This window comes from Lepidothrix coronata, unplaced genomic scaffold (genome assembly GCF_001604755.1).
Source record: "Lepidothrix coronata isolate B3197 unplaced genomic scaffold, Lepidothrix_coronata-1.0 Scaffold20, whole genome shotgun sequence".
Taxonomy (NCBI): Eukaryota; Metazoa; Chordata; class Aves; order Passeriformes; family Pipridae; genus Lepidothrix; species Lepidothrix coronata.
The window spans coordinates 4,022,927-4,048,668 of NW_016690200.1; the positions used below are offsets into that span (position 1 = coordinate 4,022,927).

The window sequence follows — 25,742 nt, forward strand, 5'->3', positions numbered from 1 at the left end:
CTAAACTTAAAGGACAAAAATATTAGGTCTGTCCTTGCCACTAATTTGATTTTCAGGTTTAGGTCCAACCTACACATATATCTTATTCCTACCATATGTCCATGATCCCAAGTGCACAAAAAACTTTAGTAATAAAAATTATTATTAATAACAGTAGGCAGAGAAGAGGTCAGCATTAAGGGATATTTTGGTCAGAAACTGTGTTGCATTGGTGCCCAGTTGCAGCCTAAAAGAGAATAAATTTCCTATATAATAAGCTATATTAACAACAAAAACAAATATATCAAGTAAACATTCATAGATCATGGCTGAACTATGATAATGTAGAGCTGAGAAAATATGGTCTAGTCTGCTTAAAAATCTGGCCATGCTGCTGTGCACTTGCAAGGATCTCAAGCAGGAAATGATGGAAAGCTCCAGTGATCTCAAATAACTCAATTGTTTTTCCTTTTCTAATCAAATATCTTCATAGTGAGGGACCAGAAATGCATCATTCAGCATGCAATGTAGTTGTGAAAGCATGAAATATGACACTTCACTCTTAATGCAATATTAAAGATTAAAAATGTTTATTACCTGTTATTCTTCTCTTAATTGTTTTGTGTAGAGAAAAATAGAAGTTGCTGCCTTAATGCATAAAAAAATCACAATGTGCATTCATAGAGGAGAGCAAAGTATTGGGGTTATGAAAATTATGTAAATGATGAATTCCAGTGAAAGAACTTTCAAACCCTTAGGGTCTTCAAACAGCATTAATTCAAGAAATTAGATACAAAATTTAACTTTTTCATGCTAATAATGATTTCATAAGGAAAAACTCGTTAGTAAAGGTGACAAATACGAAGTTCTATTGAACATTTAAATTCAGGAATCTTAGTATGCGCCCCTGGGATATATTTACACAGCCAATGACTCTGATGTTATTAAGTAATTTATTTGAGAAAGTCTCCATTCATGAGTTTACATAAGAACAATATCAGGTTTACAAAGGCTTGTGTTGTCAGTTTAGCAAATACCTAATTCACAATGACTTTTGCTTAAGATTTTCATTAGGTTGTTCACTATTGTTTGATCATTTAATGTCAGCTTCATGAGATCAAAATTTTCCCTATATGAAAAGAGGAAATTAAAAGGAGAAATAAATTAAAAAGAGTAAACTTAACTTAAATTTAAATCAACTTTGCCACAAAAGGGAGGAGAGCAGAGTCGGCACTTGAGATTATGCTTTGCTTGGGTATAAACTACCCACATTTGGCAATTTAAGGTTTTGCTGTAGTGTATTTCTATGCCAGCAGTACCAAAAAAATGTATTGAAATATCTGGGATGTTGCATATGGTTCATTTGTTCAGGACTGATCTGTTATATGACAGTATCGATTTCTGGCAGCATTAGTTAGGGGTTCATCAATTAGATAGGAAACAAAACCACACTAAATCCCTTGATTTCTGTGCCTATTCATGCTGTAATCTATGGTCTCCGACCAGTGTTTCAGGCAATGTGAAAAAATACCTAAAAATCACAATTCCTGCATCAAAGGCCAGAGTGGATATGACAGAGAGAAGAAGCCCAAAATCTGAAAATAGGGATGGTCAAAATTGTCAACAGAATATTTATCTTCTTACAGAAAATGCTGGTTCATCAATACAGAAATATTTCCCAGTAAACGAGCTGACTTCACTCAACTTTCTAATGAAATACAGGCAAATCTTGAAATTTTCATTGTCTCCTGGCTGGATCATTGACCATCATTCCTCAGAGACCTCCCTGGTCCCCAAGCTCTGTCACAAGGCTGTGCTGGAGGAGGCTTGATTCAATAAGTGTTTGAAATTACAGCTTGTTCCTGTTACAACCTGCCTCCAGCACTTTTTCTCCTCCTCTGGATGGTCCTTGCTCACTCATCACCATGGTTCCTGCATTTTAGGTGTCTTTCCTCCTTTGCCTCTCCTACTCATTCAGGCTACAAAAGCAACACATCAGCCTTTGTGATTCCGTGGGAGAGATCCAATCTGTGCTCCAAGGCTTGTCTCTATCCCTTCCAATATACTTCATTGCACATGTCCTAAGACAGCTGAATCTTAAAGGACAACTTGCCTTTGTGTTAAACATTTTACTCTGCAGCAGCAGAGCAAACCCTGGCCTACACCTAACCGTAGGCCAAAAAGAAAACAGTATTGAAATAAAAGCCCATATTGCAGCAATTACTAAATTGTGTCACATTTGACTGGAGTATGAGCTGCCTGGAGGGTCTAATTCAGACATGAGAAGGCAAAAGTGAATTTCCTGGCAACATCTCCCATGAGAAATTAAAATACGACTTACAAATAAAACATGCAGAATTATGCAGTGACTATCTTGACCGTAACCTATCTTTCCACTAACCTAGATGACTATTTAATCTTTAACTTATGTTCTTTACTGAATAGATATATAATGAGAGTATATAGAAAGGGGCAGGCAAGGTGAGGTTTGGTCATATTTACTAACACGTGAGTCACTCAGATGTAACTGCACTTGTGTGTTCTCTGGCAGAGTGGTTCTCTGATGTTTTAAACACTTATGAAATGCAGAAGGGCTCTAATCCATATAAAAATAAGCTCCATTAGTAGGTAGGATAGTCACAGGATAGGAACTGTAAGAGAAATCATGAGGCTTGAAAGGTAATGATACTGGAAAGGACTTTCTTCCAAGGTAGGACTTATCAAGAGGAAATTAAAGGTCCTTATTGGAAAACTAAGAAATAAGGAGATGAGAAATGATACAAAATTAGGCAAGGATTCACAAGTAAAGTCAGATATTGAAACTCTGAAGTTGCTTTATTGGATCAGTATTAAGGCGCAATCTGTCTGAGTTAAAGGAGAGAAGGCAGCTAGGGATGACTTCCAGATACAGACATGAGAGACAAAGAGGGATTTGGCAGCATAATCTTGGAAAGAAAGTGAATAAGGGGAAGTGTCTGGAAGTAAGTAAAAAAAAATAAATTAGTACATGTAGTGCTTAGAAATAGGTTGCCATTCGCCAAGAACAATTACCATCCATGTGATTAGTGCTGAAAAATAAAAATGGAAAGCAGGAAACAGAAATGGAATGGGTTAATATTTTTGTAATAAGAGCCATCCACATATTCAGAGGGATTGATTTTATTTCTCCAGGAATACCATTGAAGTTTTTATTATTAAACATTAGGTAAAACTGAAGTTTGCATCACAAACTGAAGTAGAGGAACTGGTTTCATACAGGTTATCAGAGCAAAGGAGAACAGTTTATTCTGCATAATGACACAACATGTGGGTACCTACAGGGATTGCAGAAAGAGGTAAAAACTCATGATTCCCTTCCCTTCTTGAAGACTAAATGTTGATTATTTATGTACTGGTGGGATGTCTTTAAAAGTCAGCATACATTTAAAATGAAGTCTTTTCGATGATTCTTTCTTAAATTTGAGTTAGATACAATGATGTGGGGGAAGATGCTTCCTCGTATTTATGAGTGATCTCATCCTTATGCTGTTCCAACTGGACTGTAAAGAGCTGCTCCTCAGACTCCAGGTGGTAGGATGGATTTAAATGGAGGACATCGAGGTACAATGTCTGACACATCCCTGTCCACAACAACTCTTCTACAGAGGTCCTGCATTGTAAGGATGAAAAAGGTGCTGGGAGGACTAAATCCTCCCTCTGAAACTGCTGAAAGCTTTTTATAGTTTTGTTTTTCCATATGACACTGAAATATTCACTGATCGTAAGACAAAGAGGGAGAAGTACAATCCCTGCTAATGAAATAGAGCCACAGAAAGTGGAATATAGAGCAATTTGCCACCAGACATTGGATTGAGTCCATAGGTATCCTGGACCACAGTATCCTTAACCATTCATGGTGCCTAAGTCTGCTTCTGATGTCCTGCATTAATCCCTTGGTGTCATTTGTTACCAAAATCATATGGGAAAGTTTACCACTCGGGTCCTCATGTTCCCAGAGAAAATTAAGGATTTCCCACACACTTCATAGTTGTAGGTTGCTCCAGAAATCCATCCTGACTCCCTATAACTTTGTCCAGCTCCTTTTTAAAACACTGTGTATCATCCTCTTGTTTCAGCAACCTCCTAGTTGAAGGTAGTTGATGAAGAAATAGTATTATAACTGAATCTTTCACAGCAGTAAATGTCACTGTTTGATACAAAAGGCAATCTTAGAACATACAGTTAGAGAATTATGTCAAACTCTGATTTCTTAATAGTTGCACACAGTGTTTCTCTACTGTTCGACAGCAGTCTTGAAAATTGCCTAGGAAGTACTATAACTAAGGAAAGATAAAGAAAATGTATTTCTAGTTCCTAAAGGTGAGAAAAACAAGTCTTATGTAAAATTTCTCTACCTTCAGATAAAAAAAACCCATCAGAAACACAAACAAGAATACACAACTCTATGTTACCTCTCCTAAATAAATTGTCAATTGCTTAACTGCTGATTAAAAAGCAGAACAGACACAGTCAGGATCATATATCCATAACTTGAAATTTCATTTTTATTATACTGTACACACTTTTTAAAGTCTTAGAACCGAATTGTTTACCCTTAACCTCTGGAGTTTGACAAAGTTTGGCCTTGAAAGATTGTTTCCATTGCAGGGGGCAAGTCATTATATAGTTCAGGGATATTTTTAATGCTAAGTTGATTCTTTGTTTAGAACTATGGATATATATGCTCATTTCCAGGCCATAAAGGGTAAGACTAAAAAGGATACTTTTTTTCTCAGAAATCTCCCATTCCAGATTTTTACCCACAAAAATCTTCCTTGTTTGTGCTTCAAAAAAAGAAACAGAACTTCTCTATATACAGCAAACGGATAATATAGGAATAAAATATCACTCAGACCACCTGATTCTGATACAACTTTTCAAACAGCCCAATAAAAAGTGCTACTTTAGTGTAAGACCCAAAACCGAATCAAGCCCAGCAAGTAATGACCCCTCAGTCTGTAATTCAGTCACTTGGAAACCCAAAGTGTAAGAAATCATGTTTATCCGTTGGACAAAGCTACCAAACATTTTCCAGCAAAATTAACCCAGAAGGTTTTCGGGCCACTTTCCCTCATTGGATAAGTCAGTTGACTGATTGATTGATTGATTGATCTGTCTTTATGTACACACACACACACACACACACACACACACACACATATAATATATTTATATATACACCCTCCTCCTACTCGGAGTGTTGGGGTTTCCATGTAAAGTACATCAGCAAATGTTTAGAGAAACGTGCTGCTCGGTGGTTAGAGCACATCATTTAAGGAAATTAGCTATGATTTATAGCAGCAAATAAATAAGACAAAGCTTGTTTAACATACCTCAGCATTAAGTATCTGCTGCATTAATTGTCTCCAAAGTCTGTTCCATTTGTTATCTAACAAGGTATGCTCCATTATTATTTTTATTCAGTTCATTGCTTGATTCTATCTGTCCTTTCAAAATTAGCTTGTCTAATGAGAAACCACTTTGGCTGGTAGTTCATTTCACATAAAAAGGTGGAATTCTTGTTTACTGAGAAAGTGATTGGATTATAATTTTGAAAAGAAAGAAATATGAATTGTAATAAATTATTTCTTAAAAAATACACAGGAGCATGAAAACTAGCAAACCCAAGACAAATTAAAAGCTCTAATGAATGAAAAGGCTATAAATAGAATATGAAACTGGAAAGAATAATTTATCATTGTAACTTACCTACTCGTTGTTATTCTGTTGAAAAGAGCTGAATACCTAAGGAAAGAAGAAAAGATTTATGTATTTACCAAATGATGGTCAAGTAAATATTTATATTAGCTCTCACTCTTCTTCTAGCTTGTCAGCCCTTATAAACCTAATTAAACCTTTCTTGTAGAAAGAATAAATATAATTTAACCACAGTTGTGAGACCACAATTCCATTTCAGTTATTGATTAAATTCTGTTGATGAAGTTTTCGTGATCTATAGTAGACTATACTAAAGTTGTATGCATCTGTGTATATTTAAATGAAGGGGAGAGAATGCAGAAATTATATTCAAAACTGGGCAGTATACTGGGGATGTTTCTACAGTTGATCTATCCCATATATTCTACTGCTTCTCAACATTTCAATTTCAATTCACACCAAATTTTATGACTTTTTTCTTTTTTGTTTTACCACTTAAAAAGATTTTATTGCTAATCCTGTTTTTTTTAAATTCTTTTTTAGCTAAAACAAGTAGATTGAGCATTAAACATATGATAAATTAATGAAATGAACTATGAAAATTGTCTAAAAGAAAATAAAACACATAGAAAAGAATGTGCAAAATTATTGTAAATAAGATTACAGAAGTCAGAAACAAGATCTGATAACTAAATTATAATCTATTATAGATTTATTATATTATTATATCATAGAGAGTAGAAAATAGAGCAATTGTTACGAAATTCTGAAATACTAGGGAAAACCTGACACTTACCTGTTCAGTTGATTAACACCTTGAGTTTTTCTATTTGTAGACCTAACAAGGAAAAATACAAAATTAAATTTAATACACTAAATTATGTGAGTGAAATTGTTATACATTGAAATACATTGATTTAGCCTGATTTTGTTTATCTGAAAATCTTCCAGGTATTCCTTATTGTTGAATTACATTTCTGATACCAATTCAGGCTTTGATCTTAAATTACACGTTTGGGGCCTGAAGTAAAAACAATTTGGGATTAAAAGGATCCAGTTCTTATCTACATACCAAACAGATTGTTTATAGTTCAGCTTGTTCAGTGAGGATACTCAAATTTAACGCAGGGAGATTGATAAAGGTAAGCACTGAACACTGTGTTGCCTTAGAAAAAAGATGAAAGCAAAATTCACCTGACTCAGTAAAGATAGGAGTTAAATGCCAGATTACCCACATAAGTGTGTCAGTAGGAGGAATTTAATGCATGACAGATGCTAGAACGGGCATGAAGATGGTCAGGACAAAAATCATTAGGAGTTCCATAAAGCATATTGCTAAAGCATATGTAGAGTGTCACATTAAATTCTCTCCCACTTAAAAAGGTCTATTTGCATGCTCAAAGTCGGGCTTATACCTGAGAAAGATGAAAACATTAGGCAATTTCTTAATACTCACTCAAGGTGTCTGCTCTACATTTAGAAAGCAGAAGTTTATCACGCTACCGATACCATGAAATTCAAAGGTTATAAAATGTGTTATAAAATGATTGGACTGAGTTTTATTTCTCTTGATCCCTGCTTTGTATGTAGCTGTGGAGGATGATTGCTATAATCCAGGTCCTAGGCAGGCCTGGACCATCCAAGCTGCATGGAAAGGAAATTACTGAAGTACTGAGAGGTAGGTACTATTAGTATCCCTATGGTGAGTGAGTTGGTGTTTCATTGCAGAAAATGATGTCATAGAATCATGGAGTCACAGGTGGGTTTGGGTCGGAAGACATCATTAAAGTTCATCTAGTCCAACTTCTCTGCAATAAGCAGGGACATCTTCAACTGGATCAGGTTGCTCAGAGCCCCATCCAGCCTGGCCTTCAGTGTTTCCAGGGATGGGGCATTATCCCACTTGAGAAATGAAGTTTTGATTAAACCTGAGCCAGTGGCTACTTAGTAGGATTGTTCATGTAGGGATTGAATAGCATTTGGATATGAGTGACACAGAAAATCACTTTGTCCAGTCAACAAAAAATATTTAAAGCAGAGCATTTCCTTTCCTTAATCTAAATACAAAGTAGTGTTTCACCTGTTCTCCAGCTTCAGATCATATGACAGAGAAGTTTGACAGTGTTGTAGAGTTTCTCAGGCTGCCCCAGTCATATGCTTTGTGTTTCTGATTCAGGACACTTGGGAAAGCATAATCCTACTTGAATAGTCCATAAAAATCTTCAGCTACGCATTGGTGATAGGAAAACCCCAAAATGCAGACAAGGTAAACCATGACAAGTGCAACAAATGTTTGAAATTTTGCTGTTTACGTTAGTGAGATCCAACCTGAGCATGCTAAAAGCAACAGTGGAACTACTGAGGATTTTATTACTGAACAGGTAATATTAACCTTAAAATTATTGTCATATGTTTCTTAGATTGGTGGTTTTGTTTATTTTTGTGTCTGGATAGGCATTGTTGTGGCTTGAAAGACTCACAAAAAAAAATCAAATATGTCCTTTTTAAAGTTGTCAAGCAGCTTATTCCCTTCAATTTTAGTAGTTTGATTATGACCATGTAACAATTTAACCCTGTCAAGGGAGCTCTTTACCAGCATTTCATCTTCTATCCCTGCTGCTCAACTTCCATTCAGGTTTGGTACAGAGACCACTCAAGTACAATCACCTGCCCATCACAGTAGGTATTTAAACAAAATATATGCTAGGAATGAAGGCAATTCCTACTCAATCCACATAAGAAACTCACAAGTGAGATGGGAAACTACTTCTGGTGTAGTGCCTATGAGTTTTTTCCTCCTTTATTAATTAAGCAAGCCATGAATCAAAAGTCCTTTTTCCTCCCCCAATGGCTCTTCACTTGATGTGTATCCATTTCTTATCTTTCCTATTTGCCTCCTCCCTGTCTGCTGTGCCTTATAACCTCATGTAAAGTCCATCCCCTTCATTGCCTGCCCACACAGAACCAGGCTCTCAAATGGGCTCTTCAATACCAATGTAATGAAGATTAAACTGAGCTAAATACCCCCCAAACAACTGTGAACTGATTACTTTGGTGCAGTCCAGGTTTTTGACCAGCTCACATCAGAAACTGGGTGAGAGCATAATTTATATCTTTAAAAAATTTAAATTAGATAATTTTTTTTAAACCTGGATAATATGAGGCTCTGAGGATTCCTTGAGCAGCAGCTCTACTACAAATTGACCTGTCTGCCTGCTACATTCAAAAAATTGATTTCCTTTTCCTGAATGGAGACTTTTCTTTGAAAAGAAGGAATTCAATTTGTGACACACGCTGTGAGTGTTCTGCATGTGATTCTGAGGTTTTAGAATTTTTTAGATCAATAACAAAATCATTCTAACTTGGCTTAACTTTGTAGAGCATATGTACTTGTAATTCTCAATGAATATGAGATAAGGGAGTGTTACAGGTCCACTGAGTCATCTGCCTTCTAGTTTGTCTGTTTTGGGCTTCCCAGTCTGATCAGAAAATTCCTGGGTTTGAATCAACCTCCATAGTTCAGATGGATAGGGTCAGACTTTTGCTCAGAACTACCAGAGGCCACCAGCCTATGAAGAAAAAGCATCATGTTGTTATAAAATAGATACACTTCAATAACAAATCAGGAGATTTAAACCTATAAAGCTTGGGGCTATAACCTGTGTCCCTACAGCCTCTACCTCACCAATAAGTTCTGTAATAGTCCTATTGCCACATCTCCTTCCTCAACAGTCTATTCTTGCTCCGGGTAAGCTTTAAGAGATTCTTCAGCAGCACTAAAAGCTACATGCAGTTCAGGGACATAACTGGGTAGCTAGTCTGGGCTGCAGGTATTACAATATAACCCTTTTGTTCTGGCACCTTATTCATTGGTGCCTGAAATACCTTTCCTTTCATATAAAAGTTCCTTCATTTGAGAAGCTGGCAGCCCATGACTTGGACAGATGCACTCTTCACTGGGTTAAGAACTGACCCAGAGATTGGTGGTGAATGGAATTAAATCTAGTTGTTGGTCAGTCACTAGTGGGGTTCCCCAGGGCTCAGTGTTGGGGCCAGTCCTGTTTAACATCTTTATTGATGAACTGAATGTGGGGATTGATGCACCCTCAGTATGACTGTGAGTGAAAGCTGGGCAAAAGTGTTGATCTTTTGGAGGGTAGGAAAGTTCTGCAGAAGGATCTGGACAGGCTGGATTGATGGGCTGAGGCCAACTGGATGAGATTCAGTAAGGTGAAGTGCTGGATTCTGCACTGGGGTCACAACAACCCCAAGAATCACTACAGGCTGGGGCTAGAATGGCTGAAAAGCTGCCTGGCAGAAAAGGAACTGGGGGTGCTCATTGCAGCAGCTGGACATGAGGCAGCAGTGTGTCCAGATGGCCAAGAAGGTCATGGTATTCTGGCTTGTACCAGCAATAGTGTGGCCAGAAGGATTAGGGAAGTGATTGTCCCTCTGTACCTGGCACTGGTGAGGCTGTAGCTGAAGTGCTGGGTTCAGTTTTGGGCCCCTCATGACAAGAAACACGTTGAGGTGCCGGAGCGTGTCCAGAGAAGGACAATGGAAGTAGGGAAGGGTCTGGAGCACAAGTCCTCAGAGGAGTGGCTGAGGGAGTTGGGGGTGTTTAACCTGGAGAAAAGGAGGCTCAGGGGTGACCTGATTGCTCTCTGTAACTCTTTGAAAGGAGGTTGTAACAAAGTGGGGATTGGTCTTTTCTCCCAACTAACAAGGGAAAGGACAAGAGGAAATGGCATCAAGCTGCACCAGAGGAGGTTCAGGTTGGACATCAGGAAGAATTTCTTCACTGAAAGGATGGTCGAACATTGGACAGACAGCCCAGGGAAGCAATGGAGTCATCATCCCTGGAAGTATTCAAAAAATAACTGATCATGGCACTTAGTGCTAGGGTTTAGTAGACATATTTGGTTAAGGGTTGGACTTGATCTTGGAGGTCTTTTCCAACCTTAATGATTCCATGATTCTAAGATGCATTGTAACATCAGCATAGTGACCATTACTCCAGCTGAGATATTCTGGTTACTTTTGGCTATCAGAGTTCACTGTTTGCAAATTTTTGGTTCAATTCAGCCCTAAACTACATCATTCACAGAACTGCAGAGAAAAAGTTAGGGTGGAAAGGACCTCTGGAAGTCCTCCAGTCCAGTGCTCACATGTTGCTCACTGTACATCAATGATCTTTGATAAACTTGTGCTGAATTTGATGCTAAAGTGCATTTGTCACCTCTTGTAAATGCAAATTAAAACATGTTGAAGTACCCTGATGGTGATTTAAGACTATTTGCCTTGCTTTACAAGACTGGAGCATGCAGAAGGTCAGATAACATGGGTCAGTTGGCAAGAATTGTGTCAGCTGTGTGCAGTTGCCCAGGCACAGGCAGTCATGAGTGTGTCTACAGCCAGCACCCAGGGAGTTTGAGGACGAGTTCGCAGGCTACACACAAGCAAATTCATAGTGCTAATAATTCATAGCTCTTAAAGGTTAAATGCTGAAAATTGTTGTGATACAGTCCTTTATACTTTATTTAACTAATTGAATTTGTTTAATTAACAATTTAAACACCTGGAGAGATCTATTGTACTGTTTGGCATTGTGCTTAAACTAGGAGCAGCCTATACATCCTCCAGTGCATATTAAGTGGGATTTTTTGGGACACAATTGCTGTTAAAAATTGTATAGGCTTTTTTTTTTTTTTTTGAGACCTCCATTTTCTAGACTAACCCTTCAGTAAATTTTTATCCTTACACAGAACTGACAATTAATGAAATCCAGAAAAGTAAGATTAAAGTATTTCTATTATTGATTTAAAACTGTGCTTCTCTGTGCATAACGTAAATTGTCACCCAGATACAAAAATGAGAGACAGAAACGTGCAAGCCTATTTCACATTCGAAGCATACACACCGGAGTCACAAAACCAGATTGTTTTGCCCATAATTGGAAGGCTGAAGAGAAAAATCTCATTAAGATCGGTATGTGGAAGGAGGTTTACAAGCCATGCATATCCATGAACAGGTTAGTTTAAATGCCTGGGAAATAGATGGCTTTTCAAATATGTGGCTGACAGTCATGGGTTCAGAAATACAAACTAAGATGAACTCAAAACTTGATACTCAGAAAGGGATCTGTCTGGGAAATGGTGTTATGGAGAAACGAATCTCCACCCTAGGAAGACTGCTTCTTAAAAACAGCGCTGATCGTCCCATGATTCGGCAACATGCGTTTATCCCTGGCATTCCTGTGGATTTGGGTCTAATGCATGTGTTCTCACATGGCAACTCTGAAAATCTGATTTGCATGAAGTAATGCTTGCCCAAGGTATTTAAAAGATTTGTCAACAGGAGGAATATTGCTGCTGAAGGAATATTCAAAAGGCTTAGGCTTTCACGCAGTGTATTCCGTAAAATCAGACTTACATGCTCATAAAAGTAAAGCACATCTTTCCAGTGGTTATTTGCAATACCAGCTAGTTGGTACCATTTTCTAATTTTGTTTGGTTATAATGGTCTGCTACATATACATTTTTTTTGGCCCTCTTGCTTTTTAAACCTTCTCAATGCCATGTAACTGTGCACATGCAGAGGAGAGGAGGGAAATAATAGAAATTACCCTTGATGTAAAGGTAAAAAACCCAGGACCAGTTTCTTATGGTTTTGGTTTTATATTTTGGACTGGTATCTCATGGGTGGTTATTGGATAATAACCATCTGAAAGATGAAGAATTCTCTTATTAAATGAATCTCTGAGAAGTTAATTGTTGGCTGTATTCTATGATAAGACCACATTAGCCTTTTCTGCATACTGAAAACAGCATAAATGTATGAATTCATTTATGTGTTTATTAATTCAAAGTTAGAGCACTAAAACAAACGTCAACACAGGCTATTGGTATGAAGATATTAAGCAACCAAAATATTCTAGTTTTATACTGAATCAATTGCTAATGCACAGCACACAGGTGAAATACAGAAGAACAAAAGAGGCAAAATCATTGCAAATTAGGTCTATTTTTCATTAATTTTGTCACATATGAACTCAGGTAGGTTTGAACCTTGCAGTTATTGTAGTGCATTCAAAAAATAATAATGCAAAAATTTCCGTTACTTCAATAGAGTCCCTTTTGTATTAGTAAGCCAACTCTCCAGTGGCCAAAATAATATGTGTAAATGCCCATGAATTTTAACCCAAAATGTGGTAGCCTGGTATGATTAAAAGCTTTAGATTCTCAGAGAGCAACATGATTAAAAGAGGACTGTAGTCTTGAGTGGCACCTCACTGATTTCATTTGCCAGTATTGTTATTTTCCAAGGTAATATTTGATTTACAAGAAAAATGCTTTTAGTCCCACAGTAAGTCCTACAATGTATCCACAAGTATAAAATCATCAAATTGCCTTCATTTGTCAAATGCTAAAGCCCTACCTGAGACTATTCAGTGGCAAAGTAGGAATCTAATGATGTCAGTGGGAAGGAGGGAGGTTAGATTTATAGAGGTTTTAGAGGCTGTACCTCTGGTCTCTCCTCTTTTGTCCCTCTCCTGACTCCCTTTAATTCAGCACTTTGACCACAGTAATGCAGTTAAGCTTCAGTTTATGACACAGATGTCTCATAAGTCCAGTCACCATGATTTTATTGAAAGCTCTCTAACGTTAGTAATTTGAATTGATTTTAAATTCCGAATTATTAGTGAAGACGATGAAATAGTGAACTTTAATGTTAACACCCAACTTTCCTCTTATGCTACGCTTTCCCTCCCAGACTGTCGTGGTTTTTCCCTTGCTTACACTATAGTTGTCTCTATTTTGTTTTTTTTTTTTTCTGCATATCTAAGGTTCAAACACAGAGAATGAAGGCATATTTTAGACAGAAATAATAAAGAATGCAACCTAGATTTGAAATAAATTAGAAGTGAATGTGAAAAACATTATGAGTAGGTGATTACCCAAAATTTTTACTTGTCTTATATAAATCCAAACTATCAAGTATTATCATTGAAAAAATTTTAGGTGGTCATACACAGATTGTGATCATCAGCTATTCTAATGCACATCAGACTTCCTTTAAGTCAGTGTTGTCCAACAGCTATGGACTGCTGGGTGCAAAGGTGTGATTGTCCCACATAAGCCAAGTGTTGTTTTTAACAGTGAACTTCATTTTGTAAGGAACCTAGCTCAAGTACAATGAAGTTTTAGTCTACCATTTGTTTCAAGAATCTGCATCAGATCCTTAAATCAAAGCCAAATGTGAATAAAAGCAGTAAATTCTTTGGCAATAAATCCTCAGTAATCTGCATTACTCAAAGATGGGACCTGCTGTAACATCTTCATAACACTCTTTTTCCTTCCTTCTCCTTAAGTGCAACATATTGCAGTAATCAATTAACATGATGGAATATTCCTGTGCTGAGACCTTCTTGTAACTCCCATATGGTCAGAATTTAATCTTAATAGCTTTGATTTTTTTTTTTTTTAAGAAACTGAACTCCTCCTGTGCATTAGTGTGATCGTGGAAAAATAAGCTTTCAGAGTAGTTTAATGGTTTTCAACCTGTTGGTATTGAGACTGAATATTTTGGGGAGGTCTGGTGCTCGGAGAGGACTGAGCATCATTTACCTGCATGCAAAACACCAAACTGGATGAGCAGAAATGGAGGTGCCCAGTTCCATCACTTGTATTTGAAAACACGGGCCTTATTGTACCTCTTTGGAGCAAACATATAAGCAAAGCTGTTGATTTCTTCTCCTTGTTTCAATAATTTTTCCCTGCCCATCTCATGACACCCTTTATTTGCCTCTGCAACTCAAAAGACTGATTCCACTGTAACAAAGTAGGAAATTCTGGCTTAAACCTGAGTAGTATGAAATGGACCTTGGTTCATACAAAGGACAGTAGCTGATCTTGTGTCTCTTTCTGATTTTAAGGTTCTCTAGAGGGATTTAGAAGTGGCGCAAAAAGTCACAACTGGAAGCTTGTTTAAGTCTATTCATACTGGTTATAAAGTTGAAGAAACCAAGAAATTCCCAGAGGTCCAGAACTCTGCAACCAGTAACACCAAAGCTCCCTGTCCAAACTCCAAGAAAACTCTCCATTGCCATTACTTCCTCTGGAAGAGTTGTAGGAACTGAAATTTATGTACTTAGTACACAATAGTCTTGTAATAAAGTTTATTACAAACAAAGTCAAAGCCTCCCTTTTTCTTTTTTTTTTTTTTTAAATCATAATGTCAAATTGGCCTTCCACATTCTTTATTTTTTTCCTATATTGGACAGGAAAATATAATACAATCCATACTGTTCTTTCTAAATAGACATGGGGAGGTGGAGAAATTACTTGGTCCATGTATATTCCAGCAGAGGGTGGCAGTGCAGTACCACACTCCCACAGTAAAGGAAAAATTGTTCAGTAATATTTATGCCTTTTGTCTTCAAGGGAAGAATACATCCTGCAGATGAATACGTTTTGGTCTTGAGATGGGAATTGGACTGGGAAAATAATCCCCAAATCACTTCAGTGACCTTGCTCAATCCACTCAATCTCCATCTCTCTTTCATCTGAAATATTTTTCTTCCATAATTACCATCAGCTGATGACTACAAACCATTATAATGCTCCAGAGGATAATCGTCTATGAGAATGAATACTAGGATATCTGAAAATGGGAATCTCTCCTGATTAACTAATAATACCAGAACCATTAACTTCGTCACTAACAGCAGAACAGTCACCAACCGTGTGAGGCAGGAAAAACTCTAGAAGATGAAAAGAGACACGCTGTGGCAGGATGCATTTTCATGGCACTATGAACATGCTAAAAGTCTCCTTCCTTTCCTCAGTCCAGTTTTGCTACTTTGATAGCAGAATATTCTTCAAAATTTGAATTACCTTGTTCTCCCTTCAGCAGAATTTGCATTTCTCTGATACCTTCTTAGACTTCCCTTTTTCTTAGTCTTGTTTTTATTTTCTTCCTTCCTTTTTTTTTTTTTTAAAGTAGAAAGCAGCTGAGAAATTTCACTTAGGCCAGCAAAAGAGGTAGGCTTCATTTTTTTCCCCTTTGGAAATCTTTTGTAATCTTCTGGTTGATGGAAAAAGTAGCAATTCACACAGCATACTTCAAATTACTCCAGTAAAAATAGTTTAACACATTGTCAAACTTCAGACCTTTGTGATTCGAGGCTATATGTTTTTGGATGTGAAGAAATATTCCAGTATAAGAAGAAAGCAATGCATAACAGGAAGGAATACTCCCTCATTATGCAAATAATGAAAAATTATTTGTATACAGAACATGATTTCTTTAATACGCTTTTATTTCCCCTCAAGAATTCAAACCAAAGGATTATGCAGGTCAAGAAGAACTCGAAGAACAAAAACCATTCATGATCAAGCTCTCAATATAGACTTACATTAGTAAAAACATTTGAATAACATTTTTATAATAGTAGTCTAAGTAGCTTATGTTAACTTCTCTAGCAACCAAAGCCAAGCATAATTTTCAGGCATTCTTTCAGATGACATTCATTATTTAAATATGTAAAATATGGAAGCAGTGTTCTGGAACTTCTTTCTATTAAGAGGAAAGAAGCTTGAAATGATGCCAGGAACTTTAGGTGAGGAATGACATGCTCCTTCTCAAAAATAAGAGACTTTTTTTTTCAGAGAATTAAGGGAATTAAATATTTCCAGTCAAAACTTGTCAATAATAATTCCTCACCTTAACCTACTTTAGTAGATTTCAGTGTTTACGACATTTAACAGTAACCTTCTCCCTGTAAGCAGCTTCCTCTATGACTCCTTGTAACATCCCCAGCTATTCCTCCAGGATGTGACACGCTTTTCAGCAGGTTTTTTAACTAGTAATTAACCAGCATAAAGAGATGAAATATGGAGAAAAAATTATGCAGCGTGATCAGAAGCTCCCAAGCATTGCCTGGTTATCATTTAGATTATTTTATCTATCAGTTTAGAGGAAATACATTTCCCACAGCTAGGAAAACACCTGCCCTTAAAAGTCACTTCAGATTTTTGGCTGGTTTTGTAGGGACTATGGGATAAAATATCATCAATCACTGAGCTTGCTGCTAGCAAAGAGAGCTGATTTCCCCCAAGGGAGTAGAAAGGTGCCATAGAGAGATGAGCCATACTCTGGGCACCTTCATCTCTCAGATATGCATGAGGCTGCAGAAGCCCTAGTAATGGATTCACTGGGAGGAATCTCTTTTTGGCATCCTTCGAGCATCTGACAGAACAGGGGCTAAACCTCAGAAGATGTTTGGCAAGCGTATCAGTCAAGGTAGAAACATATTTGCTTTTCATAGTAATTTCACCCCACAGCACTAATAGATTTTATTAGGCCAGTGCAACTTCCACAACAAATCACCAGATGAATGTCATGGAGGATGATCTGCAGATGGTCCAGCTGCTTCCCATCAGGAGGTGTCTCCTGGGAAGACAGATGGCACAGGCTGCCTCTGCAAGTGTAGTCCATGTCCACTGACAGATCAGCCCATCTCGGACACTTTCCTCTCCCTGTTTTGGGAGAGGGGACCTGAAAGTGGCACCTACATGAGAGGTTTTGCAGGACATAGGTGGAACAGAGGTGATAATATTTACAAGACGAAGTCAGTAGTAGCAGGATGATATTTTTATATCTTTATGTGGTGTTAGAAAGCTATAGGGGTCTTTGAGGGAGGGGGGAACAGAGTGTGCAGTGTTGGTGTGTTGGAGTCCTGAATGGCCAGTCTACACTATTGAGTCCTTCCTGGTTAATAGAAAACATTGTAGCAAAATTTTATTAAAAATTAAACTGGATTACAAGAGAAAAAGGAGTTGTTTAGAAGATTCATTTTAAAGAAATGAAAATAACGGGGAAAGCTTGAGAAGTTCTTGAGAAGAACCAGCTTCTCTCGGAGCAGAATAGATTTAAAATCTGCTTCACTGATATAAGTCTGAAAACCCATGATTGAAAACTCTAGCCTTGAGAAGTTACAATACATCTTAAGAAAAAGGTGAGACAACACGTAATGTTTCAATTATAGGCTTCTCAAGAGTACACAGGTGGTGTAATAAGTAAGGTCATGGTCTTTCCATCAGCAGTATCTCCCCTACTTCTGCAGTTGCTATGAATGGGAAACAATAATATTTGTGATTGTTAAAAGACCAAAGTTCAGAGCAGTTTGATCTAATGTTCTGAAAGGTAAGTAGATAAAGATTTGTTAGGTACTATAACTATAGTATTTATACTGGCTGGTCTGTCTCTATGTGATGGTTGTCTAGACCATGAGGATGATCAATATAGACAATAGTGGGTAACAATGATATTGAAAATATCCTCCTCCCCACCTCCTCATCCAATTACGTTATTACTTCAAACAAGTGGTTTTAAGCCCAGAAATTACCTTTTTGTTTTTTTCCCCTCTCATTCTTGACTGGCTTGTGAAAGATCAACAAATTGAACAGGTTCCCAGTGTGGCCACCCACCAAACCTGCTAGGTTATGCCCTGAACTGTGAGTTTGTGGAGCTGATTCTATTCCCAGCTTTGTCATCATCTTTGCTTTTTAGGCTGTTCCCCTCATCTTCCACATCTGTATTCCATTTCCCCAGCTTTTTTTCCCCGCTTTGCTTTCTCTGTTTAGATTAAGCTCCTACAGGCTTGCACTAGCTCTTGTCTTTTGCTGCTGTTGTGGCTTTGGCCTGAGCCAAAACTAGTGTTCAGAGCCCTGACAGGAGATTTCCATTAGGAAGAAAAAATGATTGTAAGTTCAGGTGCTTCCTTGATTTCTTCAGCTCATATGCAGCCATTACAAATGGCATGCTGAGCTCAACAACGTAGTAACCAATGTGATATGTATTAGTGATGAGACAGAGTTTTTTCTGGCACAAAACATATTCAAGAGTGGACTTTGCTCCAGTAGAACAGGAATGTGACTTTTAAGGACCCTGCAATAAAAGAATCACCTAGAGAAAACATCTGCTTGACTCTAGAAAGGCAGGAATAAACTGAGAAAGGAAGAGCTAGGGAATCTTGATTTTCCATTCCTATCTCGTACTTCTTTATTGCCCAAGCGCTGAGGAAATTCCAAAATGAAAATCACCGATAGTGGGGGCATAACAAAACTGGCATTGGAGGAGCACAAGTTCACTTCAGGCATAAGCAACTCAACAAGGAGCTTTGCACTGGTGGTTCAATTAATGAGTCTGCAGCTACTTTACCTAAGGGCTGTACATTCCAAGCAGGAGACACTCATAGTGTCCATGACTATCCATCCACCATGGGGATCTATTTATCTTCTTTCTCTGAGCTCTTCTGCATCTCTTAACTCTAATACTAAACTGGCAAATTCTTTGAAGTGCAGCCTGTTCCTCTGCTTTCTTGATGTCACTTCTGTAGGGAGCTTCCGGAACATGACTGCTCCACTTCTTCAGTGGACATGACAGATGGATAAAGAGGTCCCAGAAGGTTTGTAATAGAACATGCAACATCTTCAAGGAAAAGCCACAATGGTATTTCAATTTTTTTCATTTTCAAAATGGTAAATACAAGAAAAATAGGATTTTCAAACTCCCTATACCTAATCTGTTCCTAGCAAATGTAGTTGGCCCATTATTTTGAGTGGATTTTTAGTGTATTCAGAGACAACATTTATCACTCAGGTTACTCACTGAAAACACACACCTGATATGGATTATTACTAAAGGAGCCTTAGCTTTTCCATTTCCTGGTCTTGTGCCTTAAAATTCCTAACTTTAATGTTGTATTAATGCAATTATTTTTTGTATTTTAATATTTTATCTCAACTTAAAATGCAGTTAAGTAAGTCACTGGGATTTATACAGTAAGCTAATAATATTGACAGATACATTCAGTGTCCTTTTACCTCTAGGGCTCCTCTGTAATGAGTTAGCAAGTGAGAGGGTACTTTCACCACCTATTTAAAGCTACCAGAGGATTCTGAGAGTTAACTGCTATTATATCACCATTCAGAACAAAGAAAAAAATATTATTTTGTAATAATTGATCCTCTATATCACTAAATCCAAAACATTCTTAATTAGGCAGAAAACTAGATATGGTTAATGCAGTTGTGTGGCACTATCAGATTTTGCAGCTACTCTTCCCCTGCCTTGCCTGCTGCAGAAGGGGAACAAGTTTTTTTTCATTCAATGAAAAATGCCTATCAAAACCCAGAGAAAGCCAATAGAGATGCTGTTGTCCAACTTCATCTACCTGTCATTAAGAGTTTTGAAAAGAGACAAAAATGTTGAATTCCCTTTGACATATTCTAAATCATTACTGATTTGTTGACACTCACATGGTTGCTGTGGTGGCAATAGAGGAAGATTTTCAAAGTGGTTGTCAGACAAGAGGAAGATGTATTTGTGAGTGGAACAGACAAAAGGGAAAATAGATTTACAGAATATACAGAAAGTTGCTTTCATTTATTTTTCTCCTTCTTGTGTTTTTTTTTTTTTTAACTAAAAAAATGCCATATGTATTAAAGACATGCATGAGCCAAATGCAAGCAATCTGCTTACAAAATTCCACTTTTTGTATTTCTGTTCCAGAGACACCTTCCTCATCACAGGAGTGTTAATTTCATCTGGTTGACAGCTATGGACTTAACCTACATATTTAAGCAGTGAAAACAGAGGTAGGAACATTCATACAATGAATTCTATTTTCTATTTGAATCTAAAATCTAAGTGCTGTCCCTTTAAAGGAGACCTTGCTATCTTGATAAAGAAAACTAATGAGGTGGCCTTTCTGGGGCTAGTCACATAATAGCCATGGTGACAAGGACCTCTATCATGAAATAAAGCAGAAGATAAATGAGATTTTTCTAATATCCATTCCACCTATTGTTCACAAGTGTCATGCAATGCAGCTTCTATTTATCATGAGATAGTAGATACTGGGCACTATTTTGTAAAGGATGCCTAAATTGCAACATTGTGTTATTAATAGCCCTTAAATACTCTTTACTCCTTCCCGTTCTTTCTGCAACTGTGCAAAAACAAGTGGATTTTTTTTTATGGTTTTTTTTTTTTTATTTATTTAGTGGGCCTAAAAGAACTTTACTTATATCTATACTGGATGTACACACAGCTTTTAACAACAAAAAGAAACTACATGCTTCAATAAGCTAGCCTGAAAACTAGTCCCACATATCCCAAGAAGAAGGATATTTCACCTAGACCTCCTTTTGTCAGCTCTTCAGCTTCCTTTTACAGAGTCACATATGGGACCACAATGGGTCATCTGTTCCCACCTCCCTGCTCAAGCAGGGTCATCCCAAAGCATGTTGCACAGAATTGTGTCCAGACAGTTCATGAGTATCTCCACTGAGGGAGACTCCACACCCTCTCTGAGCAATCTATTCCAGTGCTTGGTCAGTAAATAAGTTCTTCCTCATGTTCAGTTGGAACTTCCTGTGCATCAGTTTCTGCCCGTTGCCTCTTGTCCTATTGCCCAGCACCACCAAGCAGAGCCTGGATCCATCCTCTGACACCCTCCAGTCCCATCTTTGTTGCTCTCCACTGGACCCACCCCAGGAGCTCCATGTCTCTCCTGTACTGAGGAGCCCAGAACCAGACACAGCTCTCCAGATGTGGCCTCACTAATGCTGAGTAGAGGGGCAGGATCATCTTTCTCAACCTGCTGGCAGTGCATTTCCTAGTACATCCTGGGATATCATTTGCCTTCTTGGCCCCCAGGGCACACTTCTGGCTCATGGACAACTTGTTGCCCGCCAGGACCCCCAGGTCCTTCTCTACAGGGCTACTTTCCAGCAGGTCAGCCCCCAGCCTGTACTGGTGCCTGGGGTTATTCTTCACCAGCTGCAAGGGAAGGTGTTTGTTTTACACAAATTTGTTAATCTCAAACTCTGCCATGGCTTTCACTTTTCCCCCTGTTCCAGCCACACCACACAAGGCAGATTAACCTCCTTCAGGGGCATTTTGGAGTGTGGGGAGTGTGGCTGATCTCTCTGCAAGTGTTCCCATTGGGTTCCTTTTTTCAGTTAGGAAATACTTGGTCTTCCTAGGTGTACCTGGATGCAATTTATAATTAAAAAAAAACTTAGAAAAAGGATTACATGCTATGATGACCTGCTAAACAGGAGACTGAATTCAATTGCTCTGGATGTGCCCTTCAGATTTCATGTTCCCATGGTATTATTTTCCTATGGTGTTCAGAACTTGCAGGTATTTATTTCCTCCCTACTCCTCTATGATATGGTAATGTACTGTTCCCAGGGGAGGTTTAAATTAAATTTGATTCTCCCCTCAAAAAAAATAAAAAACCAAAAAATTCGTTTCACTGAAACAGGATCAAAGAATGGCCGAGTTTGGAAAGGGCCTCTGGACCTCCCTGTTGGAAGCAGGGTCACCTACAGCTGATTGGTTTTTAAGAGCCATGTTGAGTTGGGTTTTAAATATCTCCAGGGGTGGAGACACTAAAATCTCTCTGGGCATCACGTTCCAGTACTCGGTCACCCTCACAGGAAAAAGCTGTTTTTCTTATGTTTAAACAGAATTGCCTCTTGGCCTATCACTGAGCACCACTGAGAAGAATCTGTCCCCCTTTTCTTTGCTGCCCACCAGCAGATATTTATACACACTAATAAGATCTCCTTGAGCCTTCTCTTCTCTGGGCTTAACAGTCCCAGCCCTCTCAACACCTCATGCGAGAAATATTCCAGTGCCTTCATCAACTTCGTGGTCCATTCTTGGATGCACTCCAGTATGTCCATCTCTGTCCTGTGCTGGTGAGCCCAGAGCTGGGCAGCATCTAACATATCTCAGGAAGTCACTGGTGTCATTTCTTGACGTTGATTCATGGACAGTAGAAACAGATTACACTGAGTACCCAGACTTTGACTACTTTGAGAGCTGGGACAGAACACCTTTGATGAGTTAGATGCATTTGGTACCCATGAAACGCCACCCAAAATTTATATCTCCTAGAAAGAACATTCATAAACTGTTTTGTGAGCACGGGTGATCCCACCTGAAGTTCCTGGCCTAGATCCAGTGACATACTATGTTTATATGGCCGGCAAGACCTAAGCGTGCAAAGGTAATGTAACCTTCCATACAAATCAAGTTTATGCTATTCAGTCTGTTACAATTCAGGCACTTCAACAGCCTGAAACAGTGAATCAGAAGTCTGAGCACCTCAATTGTAGCTTAATCTGTGGAAGTGAAGGAGCTATAGTGATACTTCAGTATCAGTGATATTATTTAGACATTGATCATTTTGGTGAATAGAATGGGGCTTGGCAGTAATAAGGAAATCCACTACGTTTCAAAGGGAGAGAAGCACCAGGGAATGAAATGTGGAAGAAAAGAAATACAGAAATAAGGGAAGTAGGGAGAAAGAGATGGCGAAGTGAAAGAGTAACCAAGAGGAACTGTGTGTAACGTGGTAACAGCAGTAAAATGTATAATTGCTACATTATGCCAGATTTGCCCCTTGATCTCTGTGCAGAGAGTGACAATGAAAGGAAGCTGCTGTGCAAAACAGGGATGATTTATACCCCAGTCCACTGACCCAGTTTCAAAATTTGATCTTCCTTCTCATCTGAATGGGCACGCTTTGTCCCTAGGGCTTTTCCAAACCCTTGGCACCTAGCAGCAAGTACTGAGTTTCCTTCTGCTGCACCTTCCACTCAAATAAATGTTTGGAAAAGCTGTGTAAGATTTTGATTGCTGTTTCAAAGGATGAAAGGCTCTGTATAATTTACAACCTGTGCAGCTTTACTTTTCTACGGTCACCTCTGTGGTGTCAGGCAGGCCAGCAAACTATCAGCAAACAGTTTTCGGCATAACTTGAGAGAAAGGGAAAAATTCTAGCCATGGATATTGGCACAAATCCACTCTCTCATGAAAACTCCCACTAAATCTTTAATGTCCAGGGAGAACACCTGAGAAAGCCTGTGCTTAAAACACTGACTTGCAAATTGGATCCTTGATTTAGCTACAAATTTCCATTGTGACCACAGGAATTGTGCTTGATTTGTGTCTCTGATTCTCTAGAATGAGGATAAAGCTTTCTCTTTCCTATTTGAAGCTGCAAGCTGTTGGCAGCAGGGGTGGAAAGTATTTTGCCCAAATAAAACACTTATAAAGATAACAGCAATAGCTGTCTCTCAGGCAATGCTTTTCATCTGAAGATATTAATGTAGTCTGCAAAGTATCATTATTTCAATTTATAAAAGCAGAAACTGAGGCACAGGAAGGGGAAATTACATGTCCAAGGTCATGACAGGAACATCAGTCTGATCTCCCAAGTCCCTCATTTCTGTGCTTTACTATGTCCCACAATGATGCCTTTCTGGAACACATGGAGCAATAGTGATGATAATGAGCAGATATCTCCTTTGAAAGGTCTCATCATATATCTGCCTGCATGCAACTCAATTTATACACCTTGGAAGGATGAAGGGCTGAGTCAATATAGCATTAATGCAATACCCTGATGGCTGTTAGCTTCAAAGACACCTTACCCCACTTTTTATGAGAAACAAGACTTTGAAAGGAGAGCAGTCATGATACACATAAGTGCCACCTTTTAAATTATGATCAAAGTTAAAAAGTGTTGTAAAGTTGCCAAGAGACCTATATGTTGGTTTATAGACTGTATTTACTAGATCCATTTTTTCATGCACAGTGTTTCCAACCTGAAAACCCATGGGATAGGTTAGCAGAAGAGGAATTGTCTGTTTTTTCTCTTGGGGCATAAAAAGGAACAAAGGGCAGTGATGCAGTTCAGATGCTATAATGAACAGAAGAGACTTAAGTAAGTTCCTAGTACTGACCTAGACTTGCAGGGAATTGCTGGTGCATCTGTGGGTGTGAGATTCCTGACTATCTTTTGGATCTGGGCCTTAACAACTTCTTTGTACCTTTGCTAAAGGCCCTTTTCATTTATTTTCATTAATTTCATTAAAAAAATGAATAGTATTTATTTTCCTACTAACAGGCTTACTGTGAGGACACATGCAGTATGCTTTTGTAGGCACCCAAATTCTACAGTTCTGGAGACAATGAATTGTAACAGTGTGTGGGAAATGTCTTTTTTCTGAGTTGGGACCATCTTCACTTTACATCTTTTTTGGCAGATGCTTGAACGATCTGGTGAGGACTCTACCCTCTTCCTTCTCAATTTATTCCAGATCTTTATGGTCTTCATTATTAGAAACTGCTTCTATTGTCTAATCTGGATCTTTCTGTCATAGTGTAAGTCTGCCATGCCTTGTTCTGTTCTTTGCATCAGCTTCTGTTTCTAATAGCCTTTCATAACTTTAACACTTTCCATATGCCCTTAGAATTCATGGTTTTAGGTTAAACAAACCTGAATAAATTTAGACATTACCATCACTACCCTTTGGGATCTTTCCTGAAGAACTAAAATTGGCCAAAGAACTGCAATTGAGATTTTTTTTTAAAGGTATTATATTGTCCTTTGGAGTGGTTTCTGTCCCTCAGGGAGCTGTGTCATCTGTAGTTTTAGTGGACAGTCTTTCTTTAATCCCTTGTTGAGGTTTTAATGGAGAGTTTCAATATAATCTAAAGCAGAGCTGAAATCCCTGGAAACTCTGCTTGATATCTCCCTCTAATTTGATAACAAGCTGCTGTTGATGAATAACTCAAATGATTTTGCACCTTACTTGTCCTAACTTTCCTTGTGAGAAAATCACACAAGGCAATGTCAAAAACTGCATAAAAAGTCAAGAGATCTGCCTTCAACTGCCCTCTGTCCCCAAACCTTCCCTTTCCAGTGGGTGGCATCCAGATTGTTTTGACACAATTTCTGCTTGGTGAATTTATGCTGACATTTTTAAGTACCTAGATAAGCGTGTTTCCATCAAATAGTTCCTAGAGAATAACGATGTGGGAGATATGGTAGGTGTTGTCTTCAGCAGCTGGGCCTTGGAGGTTTTTAAGATTGTTCAGGAAGAGAAACAAATAGGAAGGGTGGTGTCAAAGCACTGCAGAGCAGCAGGGGAAGACAGGGTTTGGCATTTGTCCAGACTTAAGCTGGGTAAGGAAAA

The 25,742-nt window shown here is 38.2% G+C and overlaps 1 protein-coding gene across 1 annotated transcript in view; it reads right to left on the reverse strand.

The window, feature by feature from the left end:
- The window catches only part of CELF2 (CUGBP, Elav-like family member 2), a 556,743-nt gene that overhangs the window by 451,637 nt on the left and 79,364 nt on the right, over nt 1–25,742 (reverse strand). The window contains exons 2-3 of the mRNA XM_017807758.1: nt 6,473–6,514; nt 5,728–5,763 (exon numbers count right to left, since the gene is read on the reverse strand). The gene's annotated coding sequence lies outside the window, so the exon portion shown is untranslated. The remainder of the gene's footprint in view (nt 1–5,727; nt 5,764–6,472; nt 6,515–25,742) is intronic.